General features: G+C 43.5%; 1 protein-coding gene and 1 pseudogene across 1 annotated transcript in view; one reads left to right on the forward strand and one right to left on the reverse strand.

The window, feature by feature from the left end:
* Positions 1–16320, reverse strand: part of PODXL (podocalyxin like) — a 50437-nt gene that overhangs the window by 11589 nt on the left and 22528 nt on the right. The gene's annotated exons all lie outside the window — the stretch shown is intronic.
* Positions 2–5295, forward strand: LOC117796023 (annotated as a pseudogene).

The following is a 16320-nucleotide window of genomic DNA, read 5'->3' on the forward strand; positions in this document are numbered from 1 at the left end:
AATGGCGAGTAAGACATATATGATCCGTACCCTCCAGGAGCTTATGTTCTGGTGGGCAAGAGAGGAATTAAACAAGTGGGACAGAACAATTAAACATCAAATTCTGGAGACTGTATGGGAGGAGTGAATAAGAAAACGATACACAGAACGGGGGATGGGGGCTATTTAGACAGGGAGGTGAGGAGAGGCCTCTCAGAGATGCCCTTTCAGCTAAGACTTGAAGGATAACAAGAACTGTGTGGCGAGCAGGAGGAAATGAGTGCCAGGCAGAAGAACAGAACCTGCAAAGGCCCCAGACCAGGGAATAGAGCTAAGAGAAGACAGGTGAATGGAGTTTAGTGAGTGAGGGGGGCAGGGAGCAGGGCTCAGAAAATCAGGGCCTTACAGGTAAAGGGCCAGTAACTCACTGTCCAGACCCTACATTTTTGAGAGTAAAAGGAGACTCTCTTAAAAATCATATCCTAGGTAAAATGAGACATAAGACCACCCTCCTTAGAAACCAAAATAAAGATTTTGGACTTCATTCTAAGTGCAAAAAGAAGCCAATGAAGGTTTTAAGCAAAGAAGTTTTATAGGGTGATTTGCAAAGAAACACACTTGCTGCTTTGGGGGCTGTGGATTGGAAGGGAGAGCGTGTGGAAATGGGAAGAAAGCGCCTAGGACAGTAATCCAGATGGAATGGATGGCAGTCAGCTGTACAAAGTTTTTGACAACAGAGACAGAGAGAATGGGCCGAGATTATATTTGGGGGCACCTGGCTGGCTCAGCTGGTAGAGCGTGTGACTCTTGATCTCAGGGGCGTAAGTTCAAGCCCCATATTGGGGTAGAGCTTACTTTTTAAGACTAAATTTTGGAGACAGAATCAACTACTGATGCACAACGAACTGAGGAGAAGAGGGGAATCAGGATCGTTCATGGTTTTCTGTTTGGAGCAGAGGGAGAGAGTGGTGGCAAGGATGTAATGGACCTTTACCATTCTTTGTAGCCAATCAGAATTCTATGCCATTTTTCTCTAGTTGGGGAACTCCCCACAAAATAAAACGTTGATGGCGCAGGATTTGTCTCCTACTTGCCTATTACAGATACTGAGAATGACAGGTATTTCCTTTTCTAGCCTCCCTTGTGACTAGAGCACAAGCATGTGCTAAGCGGTCATGAGCTAGACGCTTCCATCCCAGCCAGGAGTGAAGAGGCCGTCGTGCTCCAGTGCAGGCAGCGGGGGAGGAAAACCAGCGGGGGAGGGACGCTGGAGTGGAGTAGCCACAGCCAAAGCTTCACACCTACTGCCCGGCACTGCTCAGCGGTCCCGGCCCCTTTGGGCCACGTCTATCGCCTAACTTAGGGGCTATTAAAAGTAGCCCTAAATGTGGTCTCCATCAATCCCAGTTCTCCCATAAGCTACACAGTAACCTAGTATATTTTACACATGCATGTGCATACACACACACGCACACACACACACGTTGCTGCTGAAAAGCAGAAATTTGTATCAGGAGTGGTTGTAAGCCATGGGACTTCAAGGATTAGTTTTTGGGCTTTGGGGGTTAAAGGCAGAATTCTGCAAGTATTAAGGGACACGTGTCTAGTACCCTATGGCATCTTGTGGAAAAGCAGTCACATTGTCACCTGTCATCTAGAATGAAGTGCCCATGAAGTGGCTTCGGTGTTCGCCGCCATAGAAGTGTACGAAGGACACATAAAAGGACGTGTTAAAAATCAGTGTACCATTATGGTTTGTCAGTGGTTTTTCCTTCTTAGTAGTCATAAAATAGTAGTGCTTCTTATAATTGATCATGTCATAATGCTTTTTTGACAAAAGAGAGGAGATTGCTGAGGGGGCGACACCAGCATATTTGAGGAATTAGGGGATGGGGAATAGGGTGGTGAATAGCTTACTGTGGTGAATACCATAAAACAGGGTTTCTTTTTTTTTTTTTTTAAGATTTATTTATTTTGACAGGAAGATAGTGAGAGAGCACAAGCAGGGGGAGGGGCAGGCAGAGGGAGAAGCAGGCTCCCCACTAAGCATGGAGCCTGATGAGGGGCTCGATCCCAGGACCCTGGGTTCATGACCTGAGTCAAAGGCAGATGCTTAACCGACTGAGCCACCCAGGCGCCCCAAAACAGGTATCTTAAACCCTAGAACTACTGACTTTTTTTTTTGGCTAGGGTATTTATTTGTTATAGGAGGTTGTCCTATGCATTATAGGATATTTAACAATATCCCTGGTCTCTGTTCACTAGATGCAAGTAACATAAATACATATCTCTCCCCAGTTGTGACAACCAAAAATGTCTTTATATGTTGCCAAATATCCCCTGGAAGAGACAAAAATCACTACCAGTGAAAACTGGCTTAAAGAACAAGAATAACAGGGGTGCCTGGATAGCTCAGTCAGTAGAGCGTGCAACTCTTGGTCTTGGGGTTGTGAGTTCAAGCCTTAGGGTGGATGTAGATCTTACTTTAAAAAAAAAGAGAGAATAAATTCTAACTCCTAAATCCTCCTATCAAAGCACAGACTGAAAACCAGAGACTTTCTGAGACTCCTATCAAAGCACAGACTGAAAACCAGTACAAAGGAATCTCGTACTGTTTGCAGTTGAAGAACAGAGAAGACCAAAAGACAAATGTAAAAGGTTGATCCCATGAGTTGCCAAATTACCGTGTTAGTTTAATTCATAACTTCACTGGGTCTCTTATATGAAAAAGGACTTTGGGAATTGGAATGGTGACCCATGAGAGGACGCAGAGGAATCCGAGTATCCAGAAGTCCCAATGTGCAATGGAGCTCACTTGCCAGTATCCTCAACTGCTGTTCTCCTGTTCCTACCTTGCTTGAAAACTCTTAACAGGCTCACCTGAGCTCACTGACACAGAAAGCCACATCCCCTCATCATCTCTTCAACTCTTCACTTTTTCCAAACCTATAACAATAGAATCCAGTATGCCCCAGAAAGGCAAATAGAGAGTCTGCCCCAGGAGAAGGCTTACACACAGAAATATCTAGAACAACTCTAGCAAATATGGATGGTTACACAATATGAGTGTGCTAGACCAAGGATGTGTAATCACGTCAGGCTGACTTTATCAATATGGGTATGCATACCAGAGATTTTGGATTCAATATGCTGAGTTAAGCAGCTAGAAGTAGTGGTTCTAATCATTTCCCTAGTTGGTGAACTGAAACATGGACTCAATGGTAGCCTACATTAAAGTTAAGTTTGCCAAAAATTCCCTGGAATAATGAGTAAGAAGAAATCCAAAATCTTAGCGAGAGAGAAGTGTTAGAACAGCCTATCACGGGGGCGCCTGGGTGGCTCAGTTGGTTAAGCGTCCGACTCTTGGTTTCGGCTCACGTCATGTCCTTGTGGTTGTGGGATTGAGCCCCACACTGCGCTCTGCACTGGGCATGGAGTCTGCTTCAGATTCTCTCTCCCTCTCTCTGCCCCTCCCCTGCCAGCTCGCAGGTGTGCACTCTCACTCTTTTTCAAATAAATAAATAAATGAATCTTAAAAAAAAAAAAAGAATGCTTTATCACATATAATCTGCTCACTCACTTTTTTCCTTAGAAGAGCTCAAATGACACCTGCTTCACCAAGGCTTTGAGAAACCCTGTATTTCATGAGTTCTAATATGCACATCTTTTCATGTCTGTGAAATGAGGATGTTTTATAAGTTACTGTAGGTCACACTTGGACAGTGATCTTTTTCTAAGTGGTTCATAAAGTAATAGTTCATCTTATCATTGATAGTATCTTGGATTTGATTAAATTAGGGATATTGTTGAGGAGACTAGTAGCACATTCTAAGAGATCGTTGTGGCTGTTCTTCATTGGCCAGGTGCACTCGTAGGAGATAATGCTGATTTCAGTGGGGTGCACACCAGCTTCTTTGGGTAGCAGTAGAGACAAGGGTAGAATTCCATTTCTAGGGGAAAAGGTGGGTATAATACCATAATGGATGGCAAAAGGAATTTTGGACAGGAGCTAATAATCATGTGTTCTTTGGGGGCAGGCCACGAACATCCCATCTCGAGGCTCAGCAAACTGTGACCTGTGTCAAATCACCACAGTAGAGAACACAGCCAGCCACTCATCCTATTCCCAGAACTGAATCTTTCCACAGACTCAGGGTACCCTGAATGAAGTATGTATTTGTTTCCAAGGCTGCTGTATGAAATGACCAAAACCTGGGTGGCTTAAAACAACATAAATGTATTCTCTCATGGTTCTAGAGTCTAGAAATCCAAAATCAGCAGGGCCATGCTTCCTCTGAAGACAATCGGGAAGAATCTTTCTTTGCTTCTTTATGGCAATCTTTGCTATTCCTTGCCTTGCAGTTATATCCCTTCAATTTCTGGCTCATCATCACATGGCCTTCTTCCCTATGTGTCTCCCCTTTTATAAGGACACTAATCTTTGGATTTAGGGTTCACCCTGATCCAATATGACTTAAGCCAGTATGATCTTAACTTGATGATACTTGCAAAGTCCCTATTTCCAAAAAAAGCCCCATTCGCTCGTACTGAATACTGGGGATTAGGACTTGAACATATCTTTCGGGGAGGACACTATTCAGTCTCCTAATCTGCTCCCCCACCCCCACTTATTTCACTATAAAAACCAGGGTTCTTAGCTTCAAACCTTAGAAATCAACTCCGTCTGCATTCAGCAGAAACTGGAACCCTGTGTGCACCTTGGTCGAGGCTTTCTATGGTCTCCTTTGCAAATGGGCTCTGTGCCTAGCGTCCCTGTTCCCACCACCCGTGACCACACTTGAGGCCTGGGAGGGGTCACCGCCGAGATTTCTGCCAGCCCACAAACAACAGCAAGGCAGCCACGTCCTCCAGCGGCTCGCTCGTAGCCGCCTGCAGCTATTACTGGCGCCGCCTGGGTTCCCTTCCAGTAACAGCTCCTGCGGAAGTACAGAGGATCCTGGGGAAGCCATCTCTCACCACCCCCGTTTCCCCAAGGCCTACCCGGTCACTGGTAGGCAAGCTGCTTGTTCGGGAAGTCACTCTCCCATTCATGGCCACAGTGCTAGAGTCCCCAGAATGCTTGGAATCTCCCCAGGCCTCCAGCAGCATGACCACCTGTGACTTGGCTCCGGAAGCCATGAGGAAGCAGCCCGGTGGCCAGCCTGGCAAAGCCAACACTGGGCCCCAATCCTGAGTTGCCACCAGCCACTAGGCTTCAGGAGGCACTAGGCTCATTGGAGCCCCTCCCCTCCAGTCCCCTCCCTGTAGACTAGGCAGGCTGGTCGGGTTCGTTTGTTTGTTTGCAGTTGGGCTCTTTTATATCAAAACAGCAAAACACCAAAAAGGAAATTGACAGAACCCCAGTCCTTACTCTTTACTATCCAAGCCACATGCAAGCCTTCCTGACACCCTGTAACTATGTGCCTTCCACCAAGTGGAAAATAAACTCCAAGCAGCCAGTTAAAAACAAAAACAAAAAAAAACCAGATAACCATTTTGCTAACAGAATCACTTAAGACGGCTAAAGAATCAGGCTTAGAGGCACCTGGGTGGCTCAGTCGGTGAAGCGTCTGCCTTCAGCTCAAGTCATAATCCTGGGGTCCTGGGATGGAGCCCCGAGTTGGGCACCCTGCTCAGCAGGGAGCCTGCTTCTCCCTCTCCTCCCCACTTGTGCTCTCTCGCTATCTCTGTCTCTCTCTCTCTCTCAAATAAATAAAATCTTAAAAAAATATATTCAGGCTTACATCAGAAACCATACCCAGGGGGCGCCTGGGTGGCACAGCGGTTAAGCGTCTGCCTTCGGCTCAGGGTGTGATCCTGGCGTTCTGGGATCGAGCCCCACATCAGGCTCCTCTGCTATGAGCCTGCTTCTTCCTCTCCCACTCCCCCTGCTTGTGTTCCCCCTCTCTCTGGCTGTCTCTATCTCTGTCAAATAAATAAATAAAATCAAGGAAAGAAAAGAAAGAAAGGAAAGAAAGAAAGGAAAGAAAGAAAAGAAAGAAGGAAAGAAAGAAGAAACCAACCATATTCAGGACCCGTCTCCTGCACTTGTGTGGTGAGGACATCATTTCTACCACCATGGAGCATGGGTTATTCAGTGTGCACCACTGACACTATTAGTACTGGATACTGGATTTCATTTCTGAGATCTAAGGCTTTAAGGATGCTGTCAGGAAGAGTGCNCCTCTCCCCGGCTGTCTCTATCTCTGTCAAATAAATAAATAAAATCAAGAAAAGAAAGAAAAGAAAAGAAAGAAAGAAAGAAAGAAAGAAAGAAAGAAAGAAAGAAAGAAAGAAAAAGAAAGAAAGAAAGGAAGGAAGGAAGGAAGGAAGGAAGGAAGAGAGAGAGAGAGAGAAAGAGAGAAAGAGAAAGAGAGAAAGAGAAAGAGAGAAAGAGAGAGAGAAAGAAAGAGAGAAAGAGAGAGAGAGAGAGAAAGAAAGAAAGAAAGAAAGAAGAAAGAAAGAGAGAGAGAGAGAGAGAGAAAGAAAGAAAGAAAGAAAGNCAAGGAAAGAAAAGAAAGAAAGGAAAGAAAGAAAGGAAAGAAAGAAAAGAAAGAAGGAAAGAAAGAAGAAACCAACCATATTCAGGACCCGTCTCCTGCACTTGTGTGGTGAGGACATCATTTCTACCACCATGGAGCATGGGTTATTCAGTGTGCACCACTGACACTATTAGTACTGGATACTGGATTTCATTTCTGAGATCTAAGGCTTTAAGGATGCTGTCAGGAAGAGTGCTAGGAGGCACCACAGGTATCCTCTGGCTTCCAACCGTATTCCTCCCTGCTTCGCTATGTAGCAGTACGTACGATTCCTAGTAAGATGAGTAANATCCAGGACCCGTCTCCTGCACTTGTGTGGTGAGGACATCATTTCTACCACCATGCAGCATGGGTTATTCAGTGTGCACCACTGACACTATTAGTACTGGATACTGGATTTCATTTCTGAGATCTAAGGCTTTAAGGATGCTGTCAGGAAGAGTGCTAGGAGGCACCACAGGTATCCTCTGGCTTCCAACCGTATTCCTCCCTGCTTCGCTATGTAGCAGTACGTACGATTCCTAGTAAGATGAGTAAATCTTACAAGATTAATGCTACACTTACTTTGCCTGTGAGTTTCTTGGTGAAACCCTATGCTCTGTGGAATATCATGACAGTGAATATTGCCAACAGAACATGGCAGGTGGGAAGACACATTCAGATCCAGAACGTGTCCATTTTAGCCTCCCTGCATCATGGCCACTTGTTCATGAGCCCACAGAGCAATCAGGTAGGTGAATGGAGGAAAAACATAACTAACAGGCAAAATGAGTATCTTGTCTATCCGATTATCAAGAGTGAGATAAAAATGGGTGCCTGGGTGGCTCAGTTGGTAAGCGTCTGCCTCTGGCTCAGGTCATGATCTTTGGGTCCTGGGATTGAGCCCCACATCGGGCTCCCTGCTCAGCTTCTCTTTGTCCCTTTGCCACTCCCCCCTCTCCCACTCGTGCTGTCTCTCTCTCTCAACTAAAATCTTAAAAAAAAAAAAAGTTTAAAGACTGAGATAAAAATCCTTGCATTCCAGATCTATCCCAAGAGGTCCATCCATATACCTCCTCCATAAACTTCCTTGCAATGATTCTCTATTCTTGTTTCTTCTAAGTTCCTAACCTTCTATCTAAAAATCATTAGCTACTGCCTGTGAATCTGGTCAGATCCTCACCTAAAAACAAACAAACAGACAAACAAACAAAACTGACCATGAAATATACTATTCAAAGTTCTGCCCATTGAAATAACTTTCTTTCCTTCCTANAACAGACAAACAAACAAAACTGACCATGAAATATACTATTCAAAGTTCTGCCCATTGAAATAACTTTCTTTCCTTCCTACTATACTTCAGTGTCTCCCATAAACAGGGCTGTTATCCCACATCAGTCCACTCTTGCCTGGCTCCAGCATATTATATACATAAACAGAACTTGGCTTTATTCACTCCTCAGACAACCGATCACAGGGAACTAATCTCTTTGGGACCTTTGGGGATGAGTTGAGGGAAAAGTAGCAGTATGGCAGGAATAGGCATGCTGAGGGCATGAGCCACATTGCAATTTACAGTGTATCCTTCCTTAGGACCTGCTCAGATCTGGTCCTGTATATACTCTTCAATTTCATAATGGAAAGATGCAAAATAACCCCCCCCCAAAAAATAAGAGGAATGAAACAATAAAGGCAGAAATTAGTGAAATGTAAAACAAAAGACAATAGCAAATATCAACAAAGTCAAAAAGTATTCTGTCTTTTTAAATATAGGAAATTTATTATTTTTTTATTACTCATGTTTCTTAAGTAATCTCTACACCGAACGTGGGGCTCAAACTCATGACTCCAAGATCAAGAGTTGGATGCTCTAACTAATCCAGCCAGATGCACCCAAAACAGACTTTCTTTAAAAACTAATAATATAGTAAAGACTTTGGTGAGGTTGATCAAAGGGAAAAACAACCCAGAATACATAAATACAAAATACAAGGTATAAAAATAATAAAAGATACTTACATCATAGGCTATTATAAGCAAATGCTGATAAATTTTTTTTAAAGATTTTATTTATTTATTCGACAGAGATAGAGACAGCCAGCGAGAGAGGGAACACAAGCAGGGGGAGTGGGAGAGGAAGAAGCAGGCTCATAGCAGAAGATCCTGATGTGGGGCTCGATCCCATAACGCCGGGATCACGCCCTGAGCCGAAGGCAGATGCTTCCGCTGTGCCACCCAGGCGCCCCATATAAGCAAATGCTGATAAATTTGAAGCAAATTAGATGGACACATTCCTAAGAAAATACAACTTACCAGAATGACTCAAGAAGAAATAGACATAATAATTTGTCCTATATGCATAAAGAAGTCAAATTGGTAGTTAACACTTTTCGCATATAGGAAATCTAAGCCTGGATTCAAGGACCAAATAATTCTAGGCTCTTACATGAACTTCTCTATAGCATGGTCTGTTCTGCCTTAATACGTGTGTCTGTTAAAAGAACTAGGTCATACACAGTGGTCAGTCAACAAAACAGAAAGTACACACCAAAGAAAAAGACTGATAAATTTGGCTTCATCAAAATGAAGAATCTGTGTGCATCAAAAGAATCCCAGGGGGCGCGTGGGTGGCTTGGTTGGTGAAGCCTCCACCTTCAGCTCAGGTCATGATCCCAGGGTTCCTGGATCGAGCCCCATGTCGGGCTCCCTGCTCAGTTAGGAGTCTGCTTCTCCCTCTACCCCTGGCTCATGAGCTCCCTCTCTCCCTCTCCCTCTCTGTGTCAAATGAATAAAGTCTTTAAAAAAAAAAAAAAAAGAACCCCAGGACTTCCAGTTTCAGTCAACAAGCACAGAGAGCCAGAATGAACACTTCTCCCACCCTTACAGCAAGAAAAAGCTAGAGAAACAGAAAATTAATGACTTTTCTTGAACCACCGGAGAACTAAGGTTGTAGGCAAACAACTCTTCTGAAAAGTGGAGAAAGGCAACTGCAGGGAGAAATGGGACCCAAGCATTTGTGTGCATGGGACAGAGTTCAGTAAGAAAATTAATGGTTGCTAACGGCTTAGTATGGGCTAGTGCGAAGCCCGGGGAGCAGCAGACACAGGAAGGTCCCCACCCTGTGTAGGCTTTCTCCCCCCAGGAACCCCACCAAGGCCTCATGAGGAAGCCTGGGGAGAACCCTGAGAAAGTTCCCCCGTGGAGCTGACTAGGGGAAGAAAACAGTAGTCACTGCTGAAACTCCGTATAGGCCCAAGCCCCCAGGGGAAAAAAGCCTTACTTTCCGGTGAAGGTCAACAAAATCTGTAGCCTGAGGAACACTGGTGGAAACCCACCAAAGTTGGGGAAGGAAAATGATAGCCACGAATGACAGCCTGCCCAGATTCATCTCTCCTATTTCTTCTAGGAAACAGAAGCATTAAAGTGCAGGAGAAAGGCAAAAAATTACAGCCTGAGGGCACTGATGGAACCCCATTGCAGCTGGAAAAGGGAACAGGAAAAATAAAAAAGCTCTTTACCCCTGGGGAGGGCAGGGATACGTGCTAAGTCCAGCATAACTTCTAGAAAGAGGCACAGGCACCAATGACGACCACACCCTCAAGCCCCAGGTTCCAGCGCCTTTTGTAAGAATCACGTTCAAGCAAAACATCAGAGAATGTCCTCCCTACCACTAACCCAAAGTGCTAGCAATATCAAGTGTAAAGTAAAAATAAGTTGAATAGGGGCGCCTGGGTGGCCTAGTCGGTTAAGCATCTGCCTTTTTTTTTTTTTTAAGATTTTATTTATTTATTTGACAGAGAGAGACAGCCAGCAAGAGAGGGAACATAGGCGGTGTTGGGGGGGGGGAGGAAGAAGCAGGCTCCCAGTGGAGGAGCCTGATGTGGGGCTCCATCCCAGGACTCCGGGATCACGCCCTGAGCCGAAGGCAGACGCTTAACGACTGAGCCACCCAGGCGCCCCAAGCATCTGCCTTTGGCTCAGGTCATGATCCCAGGGTCCTGGGATCCAGCCCCGCGTTGGGCTCCCCACTCAGCAGGTAGTCTGCTTCTCCCTCTCCCTTTGCCTCTTCTCCAGCTCATGTTCTCTCTTGCTCTCTCTCTCGCTCGCTCTCAAATAAATAAAATTTTAAAAAAATAAGTTGAATACAGCTGGAAGGAATTGTGAAAGACAGACTCTGCAGAGCAGCAAAAAGGGAAGACTTACAGCCAAATGGGGAGACAAACAGGTATTACTAGGGGCACTTGCAGCCTGTGGTGCAACAAGTTTTAAACGCAGCCCAACTCCCGACTAGAGTAACACAAATCCTCACACTGAAGACACAGCAGAAGAAAAGCCATGTGCCAGGTCTGGATGTGTCACAGAAGCAGAATCATACGATGAAGAGTCTCTCGTGACGCTTTTTCCAGTTTAGTTTGACCCATGTTAAAGCAGGTGTCAGTTCTGTGTTTCTTTTGACCACTGAGTGATACTCCAGTGTATGGACATACCACATTTTGTTTATTCGTTTATCAGTTGATGAACGTGTGGGTTGTTTCAACTTTTGGCTCTTTGAAGAATGCTACTACGGACATTTGTGTACAAGTTTCTCTGTAGACATATGTTTTCGTTTCTCTTGGATATATGCTTCGGAGTGGAATTTCTAGATCATATGGTAACTCTGTATTTAGCATTGAGGAACTGCCAAACTGTTTTCAAAAGTGACTGCACCATATTACGTGCCCACGAGCAGTGTACGAGGGCCAATTTCTCCACTCCTCACCAACAACTGTTATCATCTGTCTTTTTCATTACAGCCATTTTACTGGGCATGAAGTGATAACTCGTTGTGGTTTTAATTTTATTTCCCTAATGACTAATCAAACACAGCGATATATAAAAAAGGATAATACATCATGATCAAGCAAGGTTCATCTAATGGCTAATTCAGTACTTGAAAAGCAATCAATGCAATTCACCATATTAANGTATTTCCCTAATGACTAATCAAACACAGCGATATATAAAAAAGGATAATACGTCATGATCAAGCAAGGTTCATCTAATGGCTAATTCAGTACTTGAAAAGCAATCAATGCAATTCACCATATTATCAACAAAATGAAAAACCATCTGATCATCTCAATATATGCAGAAAAATCACTTGACAAAATTCATCATTCATTTATGTTTTTTAAAAAATCTGAGCAAACTAGGAATAGAAGGGAATTCTCCTAACCTAATAAGTGGTATCTTCAAATTAAGCCAATAGCTAATATACTTCACATGGAGAGACTGAATGCTTCGCCCTTAAATTGGGGAACAAGGCAAGAATGTCCTCTGTCACCACTCCTATTTAACATTGTACTAGAAGTCCTAGCCAGTTCAATAAGGGGGGGAACATCTCTTATATAACTTAAACTCAACAATAAAATATAACTCATTTTTTTTAATGTGCAAAAGATCTAGAAGGAAAAATTACCAAAGAAGATATACAGATGGCAAATAAGCATATGAAAAGATGTTCAATGTCATTAGGCGAATGCAAATTAGAGCTAGCGTGCAATACCATTACGCACCTATTACAGGGCTAAAAACAAGGTGACAAGGCCAAATGTTAAACAGGAACTCTTATACATTGCTAGCAAGAGTGCAAAACAGGACCGCCACCTTGGCAAACAGTGCAGCACTTTCTCTTAGTTAGGCATACAATCACCATACGACCCAGCAAGTGCATTCTTAGTATTTACCCCCAAAGGGCTGGAAACTTGAGGTCACTCAAAAACCTATATGCAAATGTTTATCACAGCTTTATTCATCATCAAACTGGAAACAACCAAGATATCCTTCAGCAAAGGAATGGAGAAAACAAACTGTCATACATCCATACAATGATGACTTAGCAATAAAAAGGATCTATTGATTCATATTACAGGGATGAATCTGAAAGATATTTTAAGTGAAAGAAGCCAGAAGGCTAGAAGTGTTTGAGGTCATTTATAGGATATTATGGAAAAGGCAAAACTGTAGGAATAGAAAACAGGTCAGTGGTTGAGGGAAAGGAGAAGAACTGACTTAGGACAATGAAACTGTTGTTGTTGTTTTAGACTTTTTTTTTTTTTTAAGTAATCTTAAGTAATTAAGTAATACCCAATGTGGGGCTTGAACTTACAGCCCTGAGATCAAGAGTGGTGTGCTCCACTGACCTAGCCAGCCAGGCACCCCTGGAACTGTTTTTTATATATATGGCACTGTGGTCATGGATACAAGACTGTATTTGCTGAAACCCAAAGAATTGAATACCCCAAAGAATTAACTTAGCACACATTTAGGGGGAAAAAAAAAAAACTGAGATGTTCAGGAAATCCTAGGATGCAATGGAGTCTATGAAAATAAATTTAACTATGTTGCAAATGTATAAAATAACCTTACTGGAGGGATGGGGAACACAGTGGACCAAAGTCACTGAAAAATAGTTTATCGACTGGGTACTGTAAAGCTTAAGACAAAACAAACAGTGTACTCAACGGGATCAATTTCTTCCTCAGAAGAGTGTGGGTTGTCAATTAAAAATCTACGGGGACGCCGGGGTGGCTCAGTCGGATAAGAGTCTGCCTTCGGCTCAGGTCATGAAACCAGGGTCCTGGGATCGAGCCCCACATCAGGCTCCCTGCTCGGCGGGGAGCCTGCTTCTCCCTCTGCCTCTGCCTGCTGCTCCCCCTGCTTGTGCTCTCTCTCTCTGACAAATAAAATAAAATAAATCTACTCTGTGTATACCAAGGTTGGTAAATATGAAAATAAATGATGACTAACATAAACCAGGTTTCTCACTGTCAGAGAAAGAAGTTGCAAATAGGCAAGGCAGGTGGGGAGGAAGCTACATGAACCTGGGAAGTTTGATTAGTGACAGATGTCAGTACGAACTCATGTGTTAACACACGCATACAGATAAAGAAATATACAGACAGATGTGTGCACACACAGGTGAGGACACAAACATATATTTCTTAATTCTCCACTGAGAGGGTCTAGAAGCCTCAACACGCCAGCAGTTATGAAGGATCCCCGACCATTCTCCAAAAACATGAACCAGGGCTCCTTGGAGAAATGGCTTGATTCTAGTGCTGATGTAGGGAAAATGCAAGATGAGTCTGGGACATCTTGTAATGCCAGAAAGTAAAGAAGTACTTAAAAAAGAAGTGGGTCAAGTCCACAAGACCTAGGGAGCAACCTAACATGCATTTCCTAGAGTGTATCATTGTTGAATCGCTGTGGTGCTCACCTAAACTAATACACGGTTGTATGTCAACTCTACTTCCATAAAAAATAAATAACACAAAACCCCAGTCTAATCATGAAAAAAACAAAACAAAACAACCCAGCAGACACACCTAAATTGAAGGGCCATTCTACAAAATATCTGGCTAGTACTCTTAACAACCAGCAAGATTATAAACAATAAGGAAAGACAGAAAAACTGCCACCGATTGGAAGAGACTAGTGAGACATGCTGACGGAATGCAATGTATTCTGGAACAAAAAAGACCATCAGGGGAAATAATGGTAAAAGGGGAATAAGATCTGTAGTTGAGTTAATAGTATTGTACCAGTGCTAATTTGTCAGTTGTGATAAATGTACCATGGTTATGTAAGATGGTAATATTAGGCAAAGCTGAAGGAAAGGTATATGAAACTCTCTGCATCATCCTTGGAACTTTCTGGCAAATCTAAAATTACTTGAAAAGCTTTTTAAAAAGAAACCAGGGGCACCTGGGTGGCACAGCAGTTAAGCGTCTGCCTTCGGCTCAGGGCGTGATCCCGGCGTTATGGGATCGAGCCCCACATCAGGCTCTTCCTCTATGAGCCTGCTTCTTCCTCTCCCACTCCCCCTGCTTGTGTTCCCTCTCTCGCTGGCTGACTCTATCTCTGTCGAATAAAGAAATTAGAAAATCTTTAAAAAAAAATAATAAAAATAAAAATAATAAAAAAGAAACCAAAAGGAAAATGAAAAAGAATCAGAAAATAGTTACAACATATATAATCATAAAAGATTAGTATCTAAAATATCTCTTTTTTAAGACTTCATTTTTTACAGAGAAAATGGGGGAGGGGCAGAGGGAGAAGAGAATCTTAAACAGACTCCCCACTAAGCAGGGAGCCAGAGGCCCATGAATCCGTCCCCAGGACCCTGAGATCATGACCTGAGCCAAAACCGAGGGTCTGATGCTTAACCTCCTGCACGACTGAGGCGCCCCTAAAATATATTTCTTAAAAACTTCTGTATATAAGAAAACAATAACCCAACAGAAAAAAAAGACAAACAACTAAATTGGTATTTTACATAAAAAGTAGCACAAGGGGTGCCCAGGTGGCTCAGTCGCTTAAGCTTCTGGCTTCAGCTTGGGTCGTGGGGTCCTGGGATCAAGCCCCACATGGGGCTCCCTGCTCCATGGGGAGTCTGCTTCTCCCTCTGCCCCTCCACCCCCCTCGTGCTCTCTCTCTCGATCTCTCTCTCTCAAATAAATAAGTAAAAATCTTATTTAAAAAGCAGCATAAAAAGCCCATGAACGTCTAAAAATATGTAATTGGGGAAAGGCAAAATGAAGTAAGAATTATTTCATCACTAGATTGGCAAAATTTTGTAAAGTCAGACAATAACAAGTGGCAGCAAGAATACTGTATATAAACTGGTACAAACATGCTGGAAAATAGTATGGTGTTCCGAAGTGAAACGTGAACGTATCTCTCAATCTACAACTTCCAGTTGTACCACTCGGCATTTATCCTAGGGAGCCGTGTATGATCAGGATGTGTTCATAAGAACGCTCCTGACAGGTGCCTGGGTGGCGCAGTCATTAAGCGTCTGCCTTCGGCTCATGGCGTGATCTTGGCGTTATGGGATCGAGCCCTACATCAGGCTCCTCCACTAGGAGCCTGCTTCTTCTTCTCCCACTCCCCCTGCTTGTGTTCCCTCTCTCGCTGGCTGGCTCTCTGTCAAATAAATAAATAAATTCTAAAAAAAGAAGAAAAAGAAAAAAAAAGAAAGAAAGAAAGAATGCCCCTGACAGGATTGCTACATTGGCCCCATACAGGTATCAATGTTTGCCCACGGTTTGCCCAGATGGTATATTCAGGTATATTCATATGCTGGAATACGACACAGCACTGAAAATCAATGAATTGTGTATTATGTTATATACGTTACATAGTATAATACCTGTATTTACAGGAATTAATCTAAAAATTCTAAACAGAGGTGCCTGGAAGAACATGCAACTCTTGATCTCGGGGCTCTAAGTCCAAGCCTCATATTGGGTGTAGAGACCACACACACACACAGACACACACACACACACAAACCTTAAAAAAAAATACTAACTAAAAGAATAGGAATACTTAATATGATTTATATGATTATTTATTTATTTGACAGAGAGAGAGCACAAGCAGGGGGAATGGCAGGCAGGGGCAGAGGAAGAAGAGGCTCCCTGCTGAGCAGGGAGCCCAATGTGGGACTCGATCCCAGGACCCTGAGATCATGACCTGAGCCGAAGGCGGATGCTTAACCGACTGAGCCACCCAGGCGCCCCATATGATATTGTAATAGGGCTCAAAAAACTGGCAAAGTGAAACAGTACATTTTTAGAGATAGAAATATAGAAAATATTAAGATTCTACAGATAATTTAGTACTAATTTAGGACAACGGCTACTTCTAGAAGGAAAGGGGGGGATGCCACGGGGGCTTCCGCTCTCTCCCCATGGTGTTGAATGAAGAGCCCCACCTGGCAGTCCCAACTTGCCCTTTCAACGGGGAGCAGGGTAGATGGAAACCTAACTAG

Source organism: Ailuropoda melanoleuca, chromosome 1, assembly GCF_002007445.2.
Source record: "Ailuropoda melanoleuca isolate Jingjing chromosome 1, ASM200744v2, whole genome shotgun sequence".
Classification (NCBI taxonomy): Eukaryota; Metazoa; Chordata; class Mammalia; order Carnivora; family Ursidae; genus Ailuropoda; species Ailuropoda melanoleuca.